We start from the raw sequence: 10,761 nt of genomic DNA on the forward strand, positions 1-10,761 counted from the left end.
GTTTTTTTAAGTTGTAATCATTATGCTACTATTATTAAGTTTTCTTAGTACTTTAAGTTGTAAGGCTATCATTGAGTTGTAAGGCTATCGTGGAACTATGGGTTGCAATCTTTATGCTTCTATATAATCGTTATGCTACTATATATATTGTGTGTTTCGTGCTATTATTTGTGGATTGCTATGGGTTGTTTTTCCTTATTATTCATGTATTGCTATGGGTTGCTACAGGCCCGGGTTTCTACACCCCAATCACCACACACACCATCTTCAAAATATTGGCCAAACCATGGACATGCAACTAGGAGCCCCATGCAAACCCACTATGGACGAAATGCAAACTAATTTACTTCGGGCACTTCATGCAACCATGCAACTCATTTAGTTCATGGAACCGTAGACATGCATAAAAACAATTAACATTTAGTTTTTGTGCATCAAAAAATGATCCATCACAAAATTTAGTGCAAGAAAAAGGCCAAAATAAAAACAAGTAACATTTTATTGGGCCCCATTTTATTTGCCGAATTTAGAGGTGGGCTGGTGCCCCTACGCGGGTGGGCTGGTCACGGCCCAACATCTATTCGGCAGCCCAATTTTGTTTTTTACTAGAAACTGAATTTGGTTGTGTACTCTGTTAACTGAAGAACAAAAACAGAGGAAACAGAGCATGAACACTGAATAATTTGTGTTCCAAATTGCTACTTCAATTCAGATACATAACTTGGCATGGCGCACAGATCACATCCTCTACCCTGACAGGCCTAAATGCCCATTCTAATGACGGATGAACAACAAATAAAACAAAAACAGAGCAATGATACAACAATAGAACCCCCCTGCCATGATATTTGCTTGCTTCTGCAAATCGATCATCTACATTAGATGTTTCTTGATCTTCTTCAGTTCCTCGGTCAGTTCGGACTCCGCATGCAGTTCAACATTGCGCGCATACATCGCCATCGGCACGACTCTGCCCGCCCCTCCGCCCGAGCTCCCCGTATTCTCCACAGAAATCGGCGGCACCCCGCCCAAATTGAGCTCCCAGGTTGCGGCCATGCTCGAATCAACGTAGCCCTCAAACTGAATCCTATCAACATATTCATCAATCCACTCGAAATGGTAACATTTCTTCAAGATCTGAAAAGAACAACATGAACCCTAAATCCCAAATTCGAGGAGAAAAAGTAAAATATGAAGAAATCAGAGCAAAAGACAGCGAAAGAACGGGCTAAGAACTGAGATCTAACTTTGCCATCCCTTCCTGCCATTGGTTTGCTCAAGCATTTCACAAATTCCCGCCCAAGATTGCCATTGTCATCCCTCTTAGTGACCAACCGTTTAAGAGGGTCTGGGCGTGGGCAGTCAGGGCACCTTGTGAGCAGCACTGGTCCATACTGTCGCCATTTTGAGTGCGTGGCGGAGGAGGTAGACATTTGCGCTAGGTCGCCGGAGAAGAGAAAGATTGGGGAAAGGGGATGAATGGGCGGCGGCGGGCGGACGGGCACGGGCGCTCGTCTCTTCTAGCTGCGAGGAGGTGGGTCCCGCGAATAGACAAGTGGTGGGTCCAGCCCCCAACAGCTAACGAGGGCATCAGTTGAGTTTAACAGCCATGTCTTGCGTGGGCTGTTTACCTGCTTAAAATTGTCGCACCATAGCCATTCGCTCGAACAACGTCGCACTCTTGCCAATTCACCTCAAATATGTCGCACAGGAGCTATTGGCCCACTTCTTAAAGATTAGTTACCTAGCCATGTTATCAGAAGCATCATTTGAGATGAAAAGAGCAATGACTCGTGTGGAATTGGACGGGGGAGGAGGGGTGGGTACGGGACGGGAAGTCCATGGGTCTGGTGCAAATGATTTGTAAGATATAGGGGTGATGTCGGTGAGGGGCTGGGGGCGTGTCTGTCACCGGTCAGAACCAGGGGATAAAATGCTACGACACGGGCGAGTGTCGGGGCACTTTGCGTCCCGTACTAATTACCACTGCAAATGAAGATCACTGCTTGCATATGACAGATGTACATATAAAAATACATGGTCTGATTCAGGGGCGGAGCGAGGATGAAATACGAGAGGGGGCAAAGATGTATATGTTTTTTTCAAAGGCATGTATATATTACGAACAAATGGTTAGATCATTTACAAACTAACTACACAGGCATATAAAAAACAAGCCACACAGGCATACATGTAGGGCCTCTTTGATTCGATGGGTTTGTAAAACACAAGAATAAATTAAACAGAGGAATAGATTGGCATGTCATCTTCAATCCTACAGAATTAGTACGAGTGTTTGATTGCGTGCATGAAAAACATAGAATTCTTCACATGAGATAAGAGTGGATGGAATTTTTTTCTGTGAAAACTAGTACAAGTGAATCCTATGAAAAAAAATCCATGGATTGTAATAATCCTATAAATCAAACAACCCACGTAGAAGAAGATCCTAAGGATTAGAATCCTCCAAAATTACTTTAGAAATCTTTTGAATCAAAGAGGGCTGTGGTGTGTAAGATGCAAAGCCATATATTTCCTTATAAGATATTGCATCACATATAATTATGACAAGTTGAACGTTAAACAAAATTGAAATATCAGGAGGTGAAATTCAAATATCACTATAGGTTTTATTTTACTCCAATGAGTTCAAATTTATTCATACAAAATTATTAGGTGTAGCTAGGTTCAATCAACCTAATTACCAATTCGTACATTATCTCTACTCCTAATGGAGCAGTTGGTAGTCTCGCTTCCAGGTTTTTTTTCGTCCCACTTTTCATGGTTTTTTTTGGTACCTCCTCCCACCTCACACTGAACTGCCATGAACCAACAAAACCTCGTACCAAGACCCCCACCCGCCCCACGCACTCCAGGACCTAACCTCCGATCGCACCCAAGACAAGCGAAGTAAATAAAATCTATGAAAATTAACCAACGAAAAAAACCAGCGAAAAAAAATCGACCACGACCCGCACGCACGCACGGTGCCCTCGAGCGAGAACCTCTCTCAGCACAACTCGATCCCTAGCTCGTCTCCCCTTCTCCGCCGCCGCCCGCCCGCATCCCACCCCTTTCCTTCGTCCTTCGTGCCCTCCCCACCTCCTCCCCTACCATCGCTCCTCCGCTCCGGCCCGGACCATCCTCATGCTTGGAGCAGTCGTCTGCTCTCCAGACCTTGGAGCACCGCCGACGTGCTACCACCATGGTGGGGACGAGGCGGAGTATGTCACGGCGGCGGCGACGAGCAACGCGAACGCGCTACCTCCTCCGCTACGGCCCCTACGCACCATCTGCTGCCTCCGCCGACCTTAGCGGGCATGCCCTGGTTGAGGCCCCCAAAATTCGGATGACGGCGCTGAGGAGATCGCGTAACCCCAGGGCAGGGCATATCGACCGGCGAGGAGCGCCTCAAGGGCGTGGCCCCCGATTCGTGGGTCGACAGCGCCTCAAGAATGTGGCGGTGCTGCGGTAAGCGAGGAGCGCCACTGCCGTTCGCACGAGATCCGCCATCTCGTCTCTGCGATTTGACCGTCGTCGGCGGTCTGCGCTTCACTGTCCGCATCCGAACTCGCCAGAGCCGTGGTGCCCCATGAACCGCCCGCCTCCCCCATTTCGTTTCCGTTTAATGGTAGTGACGACGACAACCAAGGTAGGCCCTTTCCTCCTCCCACTCTTTTTCTATCTATATCTGCCTGCACCCTTCTCCCTATGACAATATATTTGGGGGCGGAGCCTAGGGTAGCAGACGCCAGGGCATGCATCAGTTGGGCAAGCCAGGGAGCTGCGTGCGTGCATGCTCTGTGTGTGTGCGTTCTTGTTGCGTGATGATGCAACACATGTTTTTTCTCTGAATATAGTTCTCTCATTCTTGTATATGTGGTAGTTCTCTGCATGCAGTGTGGTGGCATGGTAGAGAGGGGAAGCAGATGGGAAACTGGCAGCGGCTCTATCTGCGGGTAGCATGATGGAGAGGCTAGGGAGCAACAAATGTTGTATTGGTCACTTTTTCTGTCATCTTTGTTTGCACTAATATGTAACTTTCGCCTGATCAGGGGATACTGCAAAGAGCACGAGCAAAACATTGATAGGAGGTGATGAGGGCTATGACCGAAGGCATGTATAATACCTACAATGAACTGTCAAGGCATGTCTAATCTGAACTGAAATATATGTAAGGCACACAAAGCAAGCAAACAGCCGTCAAGGAAACGAGCATGCCATGTGGTGCGTGGAGCTATGCCTTGTGCGTCCAGGACAAAATCGACAGTATGCTAATATCACTACGACCCAAACCTAATCTGTCTATCTGAATTCAGATATACAAAAGGCACAAGAAGCAAATAAACAACTGTCAAGGCATGCTCGTGGAGGCCATGTGGAGGGATGGCTTGTGCAGCCAGGAGCGAATTGATGGTATGTTCACGTCAGATAGCCTCCTATTTCTATTCATATTCATGTTATTCTTTGTTCATCGATTGGTTAGTGCACTACTTCACATACCAAGATATATTGGTTGGACATCATTTTTCTATATAATGGGAGACATGTATCTATACTTCTAAAGGTATCTTCTACAGTATGATGTGTACACAACTGTGAGAGACATGCTATGCGAGTCAATTAGGGATGCCGGATTTCCCTATAAGCTTTGTAGTTTACAACATACATAAATTGTATTTCAAGGGGGATCAACCAGATAATTTTGCTATTTCTAAAGGTATCTTTTTATTTTGATTGTTACTATCATATATTCTCACAAATTTAGCTGAACCAACGTTTTTGACATTTTCAATACCTTTTGATTGGCTATTTCTTTGAAGATTGAACTATGAAAAGGATAAAGGAGAAATATTGTTTAGCATGGTATGATATAATGTACCATTTCAGTCATGTGTATCCAATCATATAGAGACGAGAAAAAGTGTTCTTTATTTGCTTCTTTATGGGATCCCAGAATTTGGCTATTTTTGTTCTCACTGGTTAGAAACAGAGGGAGTATATATATATAGAAAATTGTGGATACCAGACCTGTTGGGTGATGTGCAGATACTATGAACTCCTACAAGTTCTTCAAATTAACGTGTTGTGTTATTGTATTCTAATTTGTTCGATACAGACGCTGCAATCAACTGGGAGCTACAAGCTTTCCTTTTTCTTTACCATTGCTTTTCCACTACAATTGTTGTTCTTCATTACAGTTGATTTTTTATTTTCCAGATGAAGTATGCCTTTTGTTCAGTCCTATGGAGTTAACAAATTGATCTACAGCTACGTGATTTAGAAACTCAAAGGAGCATCAAGGTCGAAGAATTTCTTGGAGATGGCTATATTCCCTAGATCACTCGATCGATCCAAATTTCCCTTACAAAAATTATCTTATCAGTGCCACTCTATATTTTGATTAACAAGGTAACAAGTAAAGCTAAACTGTTAATAAGATAACAATGTTGAATTTTCTATTGATTTGTTAATTTATGTCAATTTTTTATAGAGCTGGCATTTATTTGGATATGATTTAACTGTTAATCAGATTTTTGACTTAAACTTTTCAGTATAATTCACTCATTTAGTATTAAGTTAATATCTATGGATCGTGCTTTGGCCAGTATATCAATATTTGCTAAAATATGATGACTGTGTGCCATACAGCTGATTTTTTTTGGTGGTCATGAAATGTGCAACCCATGTACCATGAACGGGACACTTAGTTTGATTTGTTCGGCTATACTGTACCCCCCCCCAACCCACCCAGATCCATAATATAAGGTGCAATTTGATTGTCTAAATTCATACTTTGTCTAAAGACATCTCTTGAAAAAATTCATCGATGGTTACAAATCATAATCATATGGAAGCTTGCTTGAACACAAATCTAACTATGTCTATTTTATGTAATATGAACTACTCTCTCTCATATTAATTGATGTATTTAGCACTCAAATACGTATAGCACATCTATTTGAGCGACAATTGATATGGGATGGAGGGAGTACATTATTTGACTAATTATATAGCAAAGCATGAATTTTGATAGCAAAAATTATTTGACTAATCATCGAGTTTTGCACAATCATCGAGGAGGGGCAGCAGGGCGGCCCGAGCCAGACGTTTACGCCTACAATGCCCTCATGGAGGCTTACAGGTAGGTGATCCGCCCATCAACCATGAACGATCTATGTATAATTCAAATGGAATTTGTCCATGTTGCTTTCGGTTTGAATTCCGTCAAAAGTGATTGCAAACATATGTTCGCAGCGACACAGGGTTTCCACAAGCCGCTATCGAGATCTTTGCCCTAATGCAGCACATGGGTTGCACCGGGCTTCATGCAGCATCTTCGTGGATGCTTATGAGAGAGCATGTCCCCACGGAGGTACATTATGTATGAATTATTCGAATTCCAGGTGCTCTGATGAGATGTTGAGTCTGACCACCATGGAACTGTGGACGGATGCAGAGGCCGAGGCCGCGTTTGAGCCACTGAAGCAGCTGGGAATGTTGCCGACTGTGAAGTCACACATGCTGCGGCACATACTAGGTCCGGCTATGTGGTGTGGTGGAAGGAGGTGATGGCGCCGCTGCATAAATTTGGCCTCACCCAGGAGACCTTCACACTCAAAGTCATGCTCAACGCCTACGGCGCTTCGGCTGCCTCGACGAGATCGGCAGCCCTCGCTGCCATGGACCGCCGAGAGACGTGGAACTATGAACATGTAGGGCCAAGCGGGGTACCTGGAGAGCATGAAGTCGATGTTTATTTCGCCGGAAGGGAGGGGGATCACTGTCGACATGGTGACGTGGAGGTCCTGCATGAGCACACACACACAGACACACACACACACACACACCAGGACAGAGTGCCGGAGGTGCTTGGACATCGACCTCTAGGTGACAGTCCACGGTACATGCAAAAACTAAACTGTACTTGAAGTTGTAATTGAACCGAATCACCTTTCTATCTTACTTGCACCTTACATGAATTGTGTTCCTGCAGTTTATCCGGTGTTTTCCATACAATCTGCTTTGTAGAAGCTACTACATCAATTTAAGGAAGTACATCCAACTTGCCTGACCAAGTTTATTATATCTTGTTCATCGGAAGTCTATGTAGACAGTTAGGACCGATAGAGAGACATACATTTGCTTGAGGTTCTGAATTATATTGTTTACTTAATGTTTACTGACAAAAAGTAGTGGCAAACCTCTGGTTGAGCAGTAGGATCCTGTTTCTACTCAAAACCCTGAATTACCAGTAATACGGTAGCTTATTGCGATATGATCTACATGATAGAAAATGTTTATTTAATTTTTTTCTTATGATTGTTTCAAATATCCGATATTGTTTCCCCACAAGAAATATTGTTCCAGGCAGAAATTGATTTTTTTATTTGGATATTTGAGTAGTATTGTCAATAGTAATAACTTGAAATATGCTTTTATTTTCCTATATCCAAGATATTGCTAATATAGTTTGGAGCTCAGACCAACCCAGTAGATATATGGGTACTTAGGTTTCAGATTTCAGAAATTGAAAATTTTATTCTTTTCCTGCTATATGCTATCTTACTTTAAAAGAATGGTATAGCTGATGTAGCCTGTCTTTTGCTTTTTCTAAATTATTTTGTAAAATTTATATCCACAATCATAAAAAACAGGTCTGGTCTACAAGATAAATATTTAGGTAGTTGGATTTCAGAAATTAATAATATTGCATTGTCAAGTTCATCAGTTAACATATCGAGACATATATGACCAGGTGCTCTCATAAGGACCCATGGTACACCGCAGAGGCATTCCAGGGGACGAGGAGGATTTCGGGATTTCCAGGCTAGGCCTATCCAATCAGATTGTCACCACGCTCACAACAAGATCATGGGCGACAGGGTGTTCGCCAAAGCTTTCTGCCGCTAGCACCTTGTACCGTGTTTCCTCTGTGGTGGAGCACAGGTGTTGTACATTTTTTCTGTAAAAACATATTCGCTTTTGTTGTCATGTTCTTTTATATACACAATTTCTTGATGTCCATGATTTTTTTGCTGGGATCTATTTGAATTGAAGTACTTCTTTCTAGAGTTCCTTCTACAGAGGTAGCTGGGACACATGGAGTTATTGAAACACGGTCAGAAAACTCGTGATATTAGCCACATAATATTGAAGGATACTATTGTTTTACTGAACAACTGACATGGAGATTATTTTAGATCCTTCTATTTTTGCCAAGTTATAAGCATGTATGAACAACTGACAAATTGCACATCTTGAGTGACTGTCATGTCCAGTTGGATGTTTTTGCCTCAGTTTTTACTCCCTAATTTTTTACTCTTTACTTTAGAGGTGGAAATGCATGGGATAGAGAAAAAGGGAGAGGGAAGAGGAGATGGATTGGGAGGGGGAGAACATACTCATGAGGATCTTGGTCACATGGTAGACAAGATTAGTGTTGAACGACTAAGTTATGCATATGCGGCCTGTTGCAACGCACAGGGCGTTGAAAACCTTGTGAAGATCTTTGAGGTCTTTTGGACTCAGTTTCTTGTACCCCAAACTCTCGAACCCATTGAACCAGGAGGCTCCTTTGCTGATGAGACGGTTTCACTGATGATGTACCACACTGGATGTGAAAAAATCCAGTTTGGCTGATGCAGGCTATCATTAGCTTTTCCTAAATTGTTTTTTGAAGTTTTCATCTGCAATCATGAAAAGTTGGCCTTGTTTTCAAGATAAATTTGTGGGTAAATCATATTCAGAAATTTAAAAAATTGCATGCTAAGTATATTAGTTTATATATTGATACATATATGATCAGGTGCGCTTAGAAGGACCAACAGCATACTGGGAAGGCGTTCCAGGTGACGAGGAGGATCTTGTGATTTCCAGGCTCAAATAAATTGTAGAGGCTTTCAACGGATGCTACATCTTCATATTAGACTTCAAGTAAGTGTATTGTGTACTGGAACTCTGGAAGGAAGCCTTGGTAAATGGTCGGCGTACTTCACTTTGCCCTGATGAGGAATTTGGTGATAGGAAGGATGATTCAACTCTCTGCATGACATGTAGTGTTTCACTTGCAATGATGCACCATAAGGAAAAAATCTGAAGATGACAATCTATATTGATTTTATTTATTTATCCGGTCGAACAAGTGTTCTTTTTATGTAAAGTTACTACATGATTGTAATAAAATGTTACTACATGATCTATTAAACTCTATTTGTTAGTAAATCATGGTAGTATGGACACATGCAATACTTAATCAGTGTTATATTTTGATAAATATTATTGTTTCATGTACATTCTTGGCTCGCAGGAACAGAACTTAAGCTGGTTTGATTATTATTTTTTAATTCAATTCAATTCGGTTGTTGTGATTGTTGATTCTGATCCTGTACCATATGCAACATTTGTTTTGTTTGGCAGGTCTATACTCCAGTGGAATCGCTTAGATCATAGGAGGATAAGTAGAAAAAGGACGCCATAAGATACTCGGGTTCAGTGGTAAATATTTATGTTCAATTTTTATCCAAGTGTGATAATAGTTTTAATCTTAGCATTGGGGGCAAAAATTCCAACTTCTGTTAGGGATTTCCAAACACTAATTTTGTGCGTTCTGTCCCGCAAAAAGATAATTGATGTGATTTTTTAGCCTTCCATTTGGGGGATGGGGGGGATATAGTTCTTTTATTTTCAAAATTTTCAGAATACAAATTCACAATTTAAACTCGCACAAATTCTATGTGCATTGGTTGTGACATGTACTGATAATTTGTGCTAGAATCTAGGTTTCTTAGGGAAGCGCTTCATTTTAACGTATTAGAGTCAATGCAAGTATATTTCCATTGGGGATGGCTTAACGCCATTACTGAAGTACCATTTTGTTGAAGTAAATTGTAGAGTATATCACGGTGAACGGGTTTTGGGATCCCTAAATTAAATCTATTTGTATGTACGTGCCACTTTTATGCATACAACAAGCGATAGATAGTTTTTTTTATTAATTTTATATAATTTAGATTTATTTCGTTTATTTCCATTTTTTCCTCTGATGCAATTTTACAATGATCTCTAAGTAGCAGTTAAATTAGCCTAACAAATAAGGTAGGAATACAATTGAGCACTTGTTTCGTAATTTTACTTTGTTGCAACTTCAACATTTTTATTTTATTTTATTTTAAAATTGGTCCCCAAGTAGACCACTAGATAATTTATCTGACTAGATCATTTTTTATTTTTAGGGAACATAATTAGTAAGATGATTTGAGATTGGGATTAATTTATTTACAATGTGCTTGGGTGGAAGATGAGAAGATGTTGATGGTGGCGGTGTAGTTGATGGTGACGACGGCTATGGGTGCTGCTCGACAACAACATGAACCATCTTGCGAGACAACTGCTGGAGCACTGGGGCCGTGGTTTGTTTGAGAAGAAGAACTGACCAAGCTACTCAACGAGGATCAGAAGGACGACCACGATGGGCGAAGAAAAGGTTGTTACCACTGTGGGATAAGATGACCATGACAAACCCATGTGATGTGCAGGAGGATCCTAAAATATATGTTAGACATGATGAATGTTGAAGCACTAGAATATGTATGCCCCGTTGCAGCTCACATGATCACCACATTTGTTTTATCTTCCAAAACCAGTTTGTTTTTTCTACTCTTGGTTTGACCAGACAATGACAATATGTTCAGCTCAAGTAAATCCTAGGAATCATTTATTTGAATGGCCTGATTGTCCAAAATCAAAATAGTTGATAAA

The sequence above is a fragment of the Triticum dicoccoides genome, chromosome 3A (assembly GCF_002162155.2).
Source record: "Triticum dicoccoides isolate Atlit2015 ecotype Zavitan chromosome 3A, WEW_v2.0, whole genome shotgun sequence".
NCBI classification, from domain to species: Eukaryota; Viridiplantae; Streptophyta; class Magnoliopsida; order Poales; family Poaceae; genus Triticum; species Triticum dicoccoides.